At 36.5% G+C, this 13,033-nt stretch overlaps 1 pseudogene; it reads right to left on the reverse strand.

The window, feature by feature from the left end:
• Positions 1-5,956: 5,956 nt before the first annotated feature.
• LOC118836127 lies at positions 5,957-7,750 on the reverse strand (annotated as a pseudogene).
• Between the last annotated feature and the right edge of the window lie 5,283 nt (positions 7,751-13,033).

Here is a 13,033-nt window from a genome sequence, read left to right on the forward strand (position 1 = left end):
AAATTTTGAGAAAGAATGCTTAGAGAATATGAGGGGGAAATGAGAAGTATGAATGTAGAGGGGCATAAAATTACCAGATATCAAATAATATCTTTAAAAAAGTTATCAAAAATATTGGATATTGGTTTAAAAATAAATGTAGCCAGAATAGAGTAAATAATCAAGAAACAAATATTTAAAAGAGCAAAAGTTATCAGCTCATAAAAATCTTCCTCTGTTTATCAAAATTCTTCACATACTATGCCAGTATTGAGAGAACAGTCCCAGAAATGGTGTGGGGGATTTGTTAAACCTTTCACTGTTAATTCTGCACTTAATAGTCTATGTCTTTTATTTGTGTTCCCTGAACTGATCATTGTTTTTCTTGCAGTATGGTCTATAAATTACATGTCAATGATATTTGTATTTTAACACATTTGTAATATCACAAAGTCATAATATGTGATCAATTTTTATGCAGAATTTTCATGTGTTGCTGATAAAAAATATATTCTTTAGCATTCCTGTTTAGATGTCACAAATCTTTTCACTCTAGTTGATCAAGTGATGTTTTTTCTACTCTATATCTTCTGTTTTGTTCATCTTTCTGCTAGACTTATTTGAAACTCAGAGAGGGAATTAACAAGTACTTATTTCAATCTGGCAGGTTTTCTATATTTCATAAGGGTTCACCTATAATTCAAGTTGATTCAATTGAATTAAATAAATTCAAAATTAATAAACATTAAATGCTTCCTACCTTCAAGGAATCTGTGTACTACTGTGAAATTGTAAAGAGATAAAAGGATTTACAGCTTCATGACCTACATTTACATCCTAGTTCTCCATGTTAATAACACTTGGATAAGCCTCTCTGGACCTCAGTTTCCTCATCTATGAAATAAGCTGATTGAAATAAATGATGAAAAGGATCTTCCAACTTTAGATAGACGATTCTATGATTTCAGTCATTTAATTTCTCTGAATGAAATTTTCCACATTTCTGAAATAAAGATAATCTTATTTTACATACTACCTAGGTCAATGAGGGGATCGAGTAAGCCAATGTATTGTAGGCAAAGTGATTAATAGATTGTCAAGCATAACATGTCACTTGTTGCCCCAGAGCTTTTAACTATATAGAATGTTACATTTAGATGCTATGATTTCTTTCCACTGCCTCTATACATCATTTTATTTCAGATTTTGCTGGGTAACTAACTTCTCTAGATCACAACCTGACCAGGGCCGGTGATCTTTCTTTTCACAGCATAAACTCTCTCTGTTAATATCCCATTATAGCAAAGCAGTTGAAAGTTCAACTAGGTAGGATTCCAATCCCACAAGAAAGAGGCACGGTGTTAAAGGTGAATACAACTCCACTTTTATCTGTTTTTTACACAATGCATTGTTAGGGAGACAGAATATTTGGCATCAGCAACATTTCCTCCTCTCTGTGATACAGCATGAAAAGGTTTTCTTTGGCAAGTGATATTTTGTAAACGTACAAAAATATTGTAATATTTGAAATTCAAACAAGTCATAGAAAACCATGTAATTATAAAATGGTGGGTTCATCTGTACATAATTAAGAATTAATGGTTATTTATGAATGCAATAGGACAAGTACCAGTCATTGCACCTGTAATTGATCAATTAAAATTATACAAATCACAATCACAATTATATGAATCAAGAAGTGTTAATGACTATCTGCTATGTGCTAGGCGTAGTGCTGAGCACTGGGTGTACAAATATAAAAACAGTGAAAAAATTCTTGTTGCAATGAGCTTTTATTTCAATGATGAAATAGGAAGCAATATGTGTATGTTTGTGTATAAGTGTTCATGTATATAAACATATATATCATAATTCTAAAATTAATAAATAAAATATATTAAAAGCTGTTAAATATAAGGTAGTTTGGTAGGTGGGAAACTAGAAATTGAGGGGATCAGGAAAGGCTTTGTATCTAGGACCATTTATTTGATTTAATTCATTCAGTATGCATCGATTAAATACCTATCATGTACCAGGAGCATGCTAGGTGATGGAGAGAGACAAAAAATAATAAAAATTTCTACACTTCAAAGAGTTTGAGTTCTATTGGAAAAGAGAATATTCTCTCTCTCTCTCTCTCTCTCTCTCTCTCTCTCTCTCTCTCTCTCTCCTCTCTGTCTCTGTATCTGCCTCTCTGTCTCTGTCTGTCTCTGTTTTTCTCTATCTCTCTCTGTCTCTGTATCTCCTCTCTCTGTCTCTGTCTCTGTCTGTCTCTGTCTCTGTCTGTGTGTGTGTGTGTGTGTGTGTGTGTATGCATGTGTGTGTCTGTCTGTCTGTCTCTCTCTTTCTCTCTGTCTCTCTCTCCTCTTCTACAATTGGTGACTGAAATTTCATTTTTGGGAAAGGTTTGGATCAGCCATCCCTCATCCTCTGGACTTCACCATCATGCCTGAGTTGCCTCCTCCTTCTCCCCACTTCTCACATTGATGAGATGTTATCAGAAATTCTATTCCTAGGAAGAAACCAGGTAGCCTCCTTCATTATCTGGACTTCACCACTATTCTACAGTTGCTTGTTCCCTCTGTCCCTACAGGCCCCATCTACCATTGGGGAGCTCTTCATATAGATTCCACTTTGAGGGAGTGCCCACACTAAACATTCCTCATCCTACCAATGTCAAAATCAAGGCCTCTAATGGGCTAATTAACTGGTTTTTAAAGGATGGATCTCACTCAAGATAACTTGCAAAAGCACAGCCCTTAAAGAAAGCATACTTCATTGATTATTAGATTTATGATAGTGCCTCTTGGTGTCACCAAGGTAAGAGATTCATGAATCAGTAGTCTTGGCTACTGTTTATAATTAAAGTATTTTACCTTTCTGTTCAAACAAAACTATGGTATTCATTTTTCAGCTTTGCTGCTTTCTTTTTTTCTGTCACTGTCATTTCTTCATCTTTGTCATGAACCCTTTTCCTAGAATATAATCTCTCCACTCCCTATTACATTCTTAATCTAGAAGGCAAAGTTATATTCCTAGAGTTAATCATATGTGAATTTCATCAATTCCTTTATTTGCTTCTTTAACAAGAAACTGAGAGTGATTTTTTTCCTTTAGTTGTAACTTCCTTATATTTTCTTTTATATCATTTATACTGAAAATATCAATTTTGACATAATTCACTTCCTTCACTAGCAATTTCTTGCACTGAATTTTTATGGTCTCAAATTTAAAATACTAATACTAATAACTCATGTCAAAGCTCTTCTAAAAACTTCCTTACCCCTCCACCCAGCCCCAACGCAAACAACATACACAGAGTCACTGTTACTACAGAAGTTGAAGGAGGTGCATGAGATTGAATGACATTTCATGTTTTCCTATTTCATTATATCAGCCTTTTTAATACTAAGGTTGATGCTCAGATACCACACAGTAATATGTTGCCAGGACTAGAAATGAAATTTTTTCTAGAGTAGAAGAAACTCTCAAAGCTCATAATCTACTGTATTAGCTTTTAGGAAGCTAGAATTATTTCCATGATATGAGAAGCCACTGGAGTACTTCACTTAAAGAACATTAGTTATTATTTTCACCTCTCCAGTGTTTAATTTTTTTTCCAATTACATTTAAAGATAGTTTTAACCATGCACTTTTATAAGACTTTGAGTTCCAATTTTTTTCTCCCTCCCTGCCTCTCAAAACTCCTCCCCAAGAAGGCAAACAATCTGATATAGGTTATACATATAGAATCATATTAAACATATTTCCACATTAGTCATGTTGTGAAAGAACAATCAGAACAAAAGGAAAAAACCACAAAAAGAAAAAAATAACAAATAAATAAATGAAAATAGTATGCTTTGATCTGCTTTCAGACTCCATAGTTATTCCTCTGGATGTGGTTAGTATTTTCTATCATGAGTCCTGGAATTGTCTTAGATGATTGTATTGTTGAGAAGAGCTAAGTCTATCATAGTTAATCATTATACAATGTTGCTTTTACTATGCACAATGTCATCCTGGTTCTGCATTTTTCACTCATTATTAGTTCATATAAGTCTTTCCAGGTTTTTCTGAAATCTACCTGCTCATCATTTCGTATAGTACAATAGTATTGAATCATAATCACATATCCCAACTTGTTCAGTCATTCTGCAATTGATGGGCATCACCTCAATTTCTAATTCTTTTCCCCCAGGAAAGAAAAAGCTGCTATGAATATTTTTTCTAGATATAGGTGTGATGTTAATATGATTAAAGGTCTTCCCTGTCCATTAATCCATTAATCCCATTAATAGGTCTCAGGTGGAGCTAGTTAAGGGAAGCTTGATTAGGGGAGGCTTATTTGTAGGAAGACCCACATCATTTTGCTAATTAGGTAACAAGGGTTGTGAATCCCTGGGACTCTAAAAAGGGTGTATGTGTGTGTGTATACATATACATATATATATATATGCAGATGCACGTGCACATGCACATATGTATACATATACTTGTATAAGTATATATGTATGTATAGATGTAGATGTATATATGTGTGTATATTTGTATATGTGTGTATGTGTATATATGTATATATGTGTAGATGTGTACATATATATGTGTGTATATATACACATACATATACATACACATATATGTATATATGTATGTAGGTATGTATAGGTTTATATACTCTGAGAGTAGCAGTTAAGCTGTCTCTCAGAATTGCAGGAGGAGAAGATACAAGCAAGCAGGCAGCTAGGATTTATGAGTTAGTATTCACCAGCAGAGGGGAAGGTTATGGGATGGCTTGGCTACCTGCTGTGATACTGTGTTTTAAATTCTTTGCTATTATAATGAAGTGGACTTACTGATTTGGGGATACAATTGCTGCTATGTTGGAGTTATTGGTTTTGAAATTGGATCCTCTGGTGTCTGAATAAATGTTTCACTTCTTCTGCCTTCTATGTATGGAGAGTCTCATATTCTGTGATACAGAATTATACAGGCATATTCATGGTCACCATCGATTTTGTGACACTTGCCTTACTGAAACAATAGATCCTTTTCCTTTTTGATTTTTTATCTCTTTTTGGATACAGACCTAGTAGTGGTGTTGCTAGGTCAAAGGGTATGTTCAGTTTTATAGATCTTTGGCATAGTTCCAAATTGGTCTCCAGAATGTTTGGATCAGTTCACAATTCCACCAACAATGTATTAGTGTTCCAATTTTCCCACATCTTCTCCAACAGTTATAATTTTCCTGTTCTGTCTTATTAGCCACTTAGATAGGAGTGATACGGTACCTCAGAATCATTTTAATTTGCATTAATAAAAGTGATTTGGAGTGATTTGCATAATCAAGGGTGATTTAGAGCATTTTTTTATATACCAATAGAAAGCTTTGATTTTTTCATATGAAAACTGCTGGTTCATATCCTTTGACCATTTATCAATTGGGGGAGTGACTTTTCATAAATTTGACTCAGTTCTCTATGTATTTGAGAAATGAGGGTTATATCAGAAACAATGACTTTAAAATTGTTTCCCACCTGTCTACTTTCCTTCTAATTTTGGTTGCATTGGTTTTGTTCACATAGAAACTTTATTTTTTTTTTACAGGGTTCTCTGTTATTCTAGTGTTTTGTTTTGTTTTGTGTAGTTTTAAAACTTTCAAAAATTACAGAGTTGTAATAATCCAATACTATTAACAGCCATTCAGAAAAACTTTCCCTTGCTCCCAACAGCAATCCAGGGGAGAATTAAAAAGTCCTATAAAGAGGCCGATTCAATATGGCCTTTATCCTGTCACGAACAAAACAGAAAGATGAGAAGAAAACTGAAAAGTGACTAAAATTGGAGAGCTTTGAGGGGGTAGGCTTTGTTCTTGGTCTCTGCTCTCCAGGGACAGTGCCCTTTCCAGCAAGGCTGCTGGACACTTTGTTTTCTCAATGCTTTCTCCCCTCTCACCCATATCCTTTTGGGGACTGACTTATGTGTCATGGAAATCCTTCAGTGGAGTCCTCCTCTACTGCTTAGCTATGTGCATCTGATTCTCCAAGTCCCCTCTGTCATAGCTATCTGCTGGCTCTACCTTCCATGAAAGGTTCTGAATTGCTGCCTCCAGTTGGGCCTGCTGATACTTAAACAGCCTCTTCCTAGGTCCAGATTCCATGTAGTATGCATATGGATACGTGTACTGTAGAGTACAAGCACACTTGGCTAGGAGCTTAGCAGCATTCTGCAGGTACTGCCAGTCTATCCAAGTCCCCAAATTGTTCATCATTCTTTCTTGTATCTTCTCATGAATTAGCTGGTAGGTCTGTGCCTCTAGTTGTAAACTCTATTGTGATTTTCCCACTTCCCAAAGTAGAACAAGTACTTCTTAAGGGCCTCTCTTGCCTGGGACTGCTGACTCTGGTTTAGAATATAAGGATTTTACTTGCACCCACTGTACTCATAGTACTCATTGCCATGGGTCTTCCAGTCTCCTAGATACGTCCAGCAAGAATCATGTTTAGCTTAGAACATTGCATATGATTGCAGCCTCCACTCTTCTCAATACAGATATTGCACTTGGGACAATCTTTAGTGTGAGCACTAATGCAGTTTACAATTTCAGAGTCATCTGCACACTTTGTGAACCATTTCCAGATTGTGCTGCTGTCTGTAGGGGTGTGATACATCTGGCAATACTTGAAACAGAACACCTTGTTGCATTGATTGCACTACACTCACGGAGCTCTAGGATCCTGTACCTGGATGCCCATGGGGCAGTCTGCACTGGGACACAGCTGGAGCTGATAATGGCTCTCCACATAGTGCTGGAAGAGGTAGCACCCGTATTTGTCTTTCAATTCCTCACTAGGCAGCAAAGGAAACACAAAATCCTCTGGTGTTCTGAGAAGGCAGTCCTGAGCCATACAGGAGACTCCAACTCCTACACTGTCTTTTACCAGCACTGTACAATGTTGCTCCCAACAGCAACTGGTGCTCACAAGTCAAAGAGAGTAAATTTTCTTTTCGAACAAACTGCACGCACGCTGCACAGTGATGGAAGGAATGTACCATTACATGTTTCAATGGACTGGGCTGAATTTGAGCTTCAACTAACAGCTGAGCAAAATTGGACTTGTGTCTTTGCAGTATCTCTGAGATTTGCCAGTGGAAATTAACTAATACAAGTTTAGCCAGTGAATGAGATACTTTTAACATAGTGGTCAAATTGACCATGTGCTCATTCAGAGTGCCCCCTGACTCCTTGTAGGTCAGGCAGGTAAACTGCTATTCCTCTGGATCAAAGACATCTGCTCCCTGATGTTCCACATAATTTGCTACCCCATCATAATAATCCTCTTTATCCCCAGGGTCCTCATCCTCTTCCTTGCCTTCTTCCTCACAATTTGGGTCATAGTCCTCTTCATTGCTGTTAGATCCCTGGCTATTCATGTCCAGACATTTTAGTATCCTGCCAGGTTGCAGACCGAGAAAGCAGTTGCTGTTTTCACCCCTCCCCTCAACTTTACTTCTGTCTCAAATGCATTAGGTACTTCTTTCTTCAGTTTCTTGAGGATCCGTCAAGTAGATGTCACCCAAACACTCTATACCATATGATTTCCTTCTGGGCACCAGGGTCTCCGCGGCCTATGTGCCGTGGACCGGGACGGGAAATGGCTGGAAGGGACCTTCGGCTCAGGGGACAGTACTGACGCAGCTCCCTCGGTCCCCTTCCTCTGGTCACAAACTTTGATTTAGCATAATCAATACTATACGTTTTGTATTTCATAATGTTCTCTATCTCCTGTTTGCTCATAAATTCTTCCATTCTCCATGAATCTGACTGTATCAACCCTTTATGTCTAAATCAGGTACCCGTTTTGACTTTATCTTGGTATACAGTGGGATGTTGGTCTACACCTAGTTTCTACCATCAAATTGTAAGCTCTCAACCCAGAGGCTGGAGTTTTTGGGTTTTTCAAATAATAAATTGCCACAGTCATAGAACACTGTGTCTTGTGTACTTAACCTGTTTCACTTAGCTGCTGTTTGATTTCTTCTTCTATACCAAATGGTTTTGGTGATTGCTACTTTATCTTTTTAGATATGGTAAAGCTAGTCAACCTTCCTTTGTATTTTTTCATTAATTTGCTTGACTAATTCTTTACCTTTTGTTCTTCCAGATGAATTTGGTATTATTTTTTAGTTCCATGAAATATTTTTTGGTAGTTAGATTGGTATGGTAGTGAATAAGTAATTGATTGGGTATAAATGTCATTTTTATTATATTAGCTCAAACTACCCATGAGCAATTCACATTTTTATAATTGTTTAGATTTCACTTAATATTTGTGAAAAGTGTTTTGTAATTGTGTTCATAAATTTCTTTGGTTGGTCATGGCAGGAAGACTCCCAAATATTTTATATTGTCTACATTTTTTTAAATGGAATTTTTCTTTCTCTTGTTGCTGGAATTTATTGGTTATATATAAAAATGCTGAAGATTTATATTTTACTTAAATATTTCATTATTGCTAATATTTTATTTAAAATTTTTACATCAAGATTTATTAGAGAAATTGGTCTATAATTTTCTATGTCTGTTTTGGCTCTTCCTGGTTTAGGTATCTACACAATATTAGTGTCATAAAAAGAATTTGGTAGGATTCCTTCGCCTATTTTTCCAAATTTCATATAGTATTGCAAATAATTGTTTTTTTTAAATTTTTGATAGAATTAACTTGTAAATCTATTTGGACCTGGAGATTTTTTTCTTAGGAAGTTCACTGATAGATTATTCATTTTCTATTTGTAAAATGGGGTTAAGTATTTTATCTCTACTTCTGTTAATCTGGGCAATTTATATTTTTGTAAATATTCCTATGTTTCACTTAGATTGTCAAACTTACTGGCATACAGTTGGGCAAAATAGCTTCTAATTATTGTTTTAAATTCCTTTTCATTGGTGGTGCATTCACCATTTACATTTTTGATGCTGCTAATTTGGTTTTCTTCTTCCTTACTTTTAATGAAATTAACCAAAGGTTGGTCTGTTTTGTTCTTTTTTTTGTAAAAGCAGCTCTTAATTTTATTAGTTCAATAGCTTTAATATTTTCAATTTTATTAATCTCCCATTTGATTTTCAGAACTTTTAATTTTGTATTCAAGTGGAAATTTTTATTTTGTTCTTTTTCTAGATTTTCTGGTTGCATGCCCAATTCACTGTAGTGTTCTTTCTCTAATTTATTCTCATAAGCATTTAGAAATACAAAATTGCCCCTAAGGACTCCCTTGGCTGCATCCCATAAATTTTGGTATGTTGTCCCATTATTGTCATTCTCTTTGATGAAATCATTGATTGATTCTAAGATTTGTTGTTTGACCAACTCATTTGGATTAGATAATTTAGTTTTCAATTAATCTTTATTCTATCTTTCCATGAACCCTTTATTACATGTACTTTTCATTACATCATGATCTGAAAAGCATGTATTTAATATTTCTGCCTTCCTGCATTTGATTGTCAGGTTTCTTTATGCCTTAACATATGGTCAATTTTTTGAAGGTGCATCTATTGGTGGAAGTTATATTCCTTTCTATCCACATTTGTTTTTCTGCAGTTTTATCATATCTTTCTAAAATCCTATTCACCTCCTTACCTTCTTTCTTGTTTATTTTGTGGTTAGACTTATCTAGTGTTGAAAGGGCGGGGGAGTCTCAGGACCCATATTAGTATAGTTTTGCTATTTGTTTCTTCCTGTAGCCTACTTAAGTGCTTCTCTAAGAAATTGTATGCTATACCACTTGGTGCATATATTCTGCTACATCCTCTTATTTTGACACAGTGTGTGTCTCTGTTTCAAAGGTGTTTCTTGTAAACAATATATTGTAGGATTCTTGGTTTTTTATATTCTTTCTTTAAAAAAAATATTTAATTTATTTAATATATTTTATTTTCAGCATTGATTTTCACAGGAGTTTGATTTATCAATTTTCTCCCCATTTCCACCTGCCCCCCATTCCAAGATGGCATAGAATTCTGGTTACCCATTCCCCAGTCAGTCCTTGTTCTGTCACCGCACTCCCCACCCATTCCCTTTTCCCTTACTTTCTTGTATGGCAAGATAAATTTCTATGCCCCATTGCCTGTGTATCTTATTTCCTAGTTGCATGCAAAAACTGTTTCTTGAACATCTGTTTTTAAAATTTTGAGTTCCAAATTCTCTCCCCTCTTCCCTTCCCACCCACCCTTTCTAAGAAGGCAAGCAATTCAACATAGGCCACATGCATATCATTAGGTAAAACCCTTCCACAATACTCATGTTCTGAAAGACAAACTATATTTTGCTCCTTCCTAAACTATTACCCTTTATTCTGTTTTCTCCCTTGACCCAGTCATTTTTCAAAAGTGTTTGCTTTTGATTATCTCCTCCCCCTATTGCCCTCCCTTCTATTGTCTCCCCCTCTTTTAATCTTCTTCCTCCTTCTTACCTGTGGGGTAAGATACCCAATTGAGTTTGTATGGTATTCCCTCCTGAGGTCAAATCCAATGAGTGCAAGATTTGCTCATTCCTCCTCACCTACCCCCTCTTCCCTTCCTATAGAACTGCTTTTTCTTGCCACTTTTATGTGAGATAATTTATCCCATTCTATCTCTCCTTTTGTCCCTCTCTCGATACATTCCTCTCTCATCCCTTAATTTGATTTTATTTTTTTAGATATCATCCCTTCATATTCAAATTACCCTGTGCCCGCTGTCTATATATACATATATATGTACATATATGCATACATACATATGTACATATATGTGCATATATGCATATATATGTATGTATATTCACTTCAGCTACCCTAATACTGAGGTCTCATGAATCATACACATCATCTGTCCATGTAGGAATGTAAACAAAAGAGTTCAGCATTAGTAAGTCCATTGTGATTTCTCTTTCTTTTTTACCTTCTCATGCTTCTCTTGATTCTTGTGTTTGAAAATCAAATTTTCTATTCAGCTCTGGTTTTTTCACTGAGAAAGCTTGAAAGTCCTCTATTTTATTGAAAATCCATATTTTGCCTTGGAGCATGATACTCAGTTTTGTTGGATAGGTGATTTTTTGTTTTAATCCTAGCTCCATTGACCTCCGGAATATCATATTACAAGCCCTTCCATCCCATAATGTAGAAACTGCTAGATCTTGTGTTATTCTGATTGTGTTTCCACAATACTCAAATTGTTTCTTTCTGGCTGCTTGCAATATTTTTTCCTTGATCTGGGAGCTCTGGAATTTGACAGCAATATTTCTTTTGGGTATCTATTTGAGGAGGTGATATGTGGATTCTTTCAATTTCTATTTTACCCGCTGACTCTAGAATATCAGGGCAGTTCTCATTGATAATTTCTTGAAAGATGACATCTAGGCTCTTTTTTTGATCATGGCGTTCAGGTAGTCCAATAATTTTTGAATTCTCCCTCCTGGATCTATTTTCCAGGTCAGTGGTTTTTCCAATATTTCATATTGTCTTCCACTCTTTCATTCCTTTGGTTCTGTTTTATAATATCTTGATTTCTTCCACTTGCCTCCAATCTAATTTTTAAGGTAGTATTTTCTTCAGTGGTCTTTTGGACCTCCTTTTCCATTTGGCTAACTCTGCCTTTCAAGCCATTCTTCTCCTCATTGGCTTTTTGGAGCTCTTTTGCCATTTGAGTTGGTCTATTTTTAAGGTGTTATTTTCTTCAGTATTTTTTGGGGTCCCCTTCAGCAAGTCATTGACTTGTTTTTCATGGTTTTCTCGCATCATTCTCATTTCTCTTCCCAACTTTTCCTCTGTTTCTCTAACTTGCTTTTCCTAATCCTTTTTGAGCTCTTTCATGGCCTGAGACCAGTTCATGTTTTTCTTGGAGGCTTTTGATGTAGGCTCTTTGACTTTGTTGACTTCTTCTGGCTGTATGTTGTGGTTCTTTGTCACCAAAGAATGATTCCAAAATCAGAGTCTGAATTTGAGACTCTTTTTGCTGCCTGGCCATGTTCCCAGCTAGTTACTTGATCCTTGAGTTTTCCATTGGGATATGACTGCTTGTAGAATAGAGAGTACTTTGTTCCAAGCTTGACAGAATGTGCTGTTGTTTTCAGAGCTATTTCTACACAGTAAGCTCTGCCACACCAGTGCTTCTCCTCCCCCAATAACTGCCAACCCTGACCGCAACTCAGATCTTAAGCAGGCTCTTCACTCCAGCTCTGTTCTGCCACTTAATTCCTCCCACTAGGTGGGCCTGGGGCCTGAATCAACTGCAACTGTATTTCTGTAGCTGCACCACCCCCGGCTACCTCCAGAGCAGTGGCCGAACCACAAACTCCTTTCACTCTGTGCCCCACAGCTTTTCCCACTAACCTTCTCTGTTATCTTTGGTATTTGTGGGTTGAGAAGTCTGGTAAGTGCCACAGCTCACTGATTTAGGGTGGTATTACCTGTTCCACTGGGCTCTGGTCTGGTTGGTCCAGGCAGAGCTCATGTTGGGCTCTGCTCCAGTCCACTCCCAGTTCCATGTGATAGACCTTACCCCGTGACCATCCAGCCTGTCCTGGCCTGGAGCCCTGCTTCCCTCCGCTATATTGTGGGTTCTGCAGTTCTAGAATTTTTTCAGAGCCATTTTTATAGGTTTTTGGAGGAACCTGAGGGGGTGGGGCTCATGCAAGTCTCTGCTTTCCAGCTGCCATCTTGGCTCTGCCCCCCAGGATTCTTGTTTTGAATTCACTTTCCTGTCCAGTTTTGTTTTATGGGAGATTTCATCCCATTCACATTCACAGTTATTATTAGTATCTGTACATTTCCCTCCATCCTATTTCCCCCATGTTTATACTTTTTTTCTCTCCTTTCACTCTGTTCCTCCTCAATAGTGCTTTGCTTCTGACCACTGCTACCCTCAATCTGCACACCACCTCTGAGCCCACTCTCTTTTCTTTTACCTTTCCCCTCCTACTTCCCTGTGGAGTAAGATAAATTTTTATACCTGTGTCTTTATGATATTTCATTTTTCAGCCAAATATGATGATAGTAAGATTCAAACAATGTT

This window comes from Trichosurus vulpecula, chromosome 1 (assembly GCF_011100635.1).
Source record: "Trichosurus vulpecula isolate mTriVul1 chromosome 1, mTriVul1.pri, whole genome shotgun sequence".
In the NCBI taxonomy this organism is placed as follows: Eukaryota; Metazoa; Chordata; class Mammalia; order Diprotodontia; family Phalangeridae; genus Trichosurus; species Trichosurus vulpecula.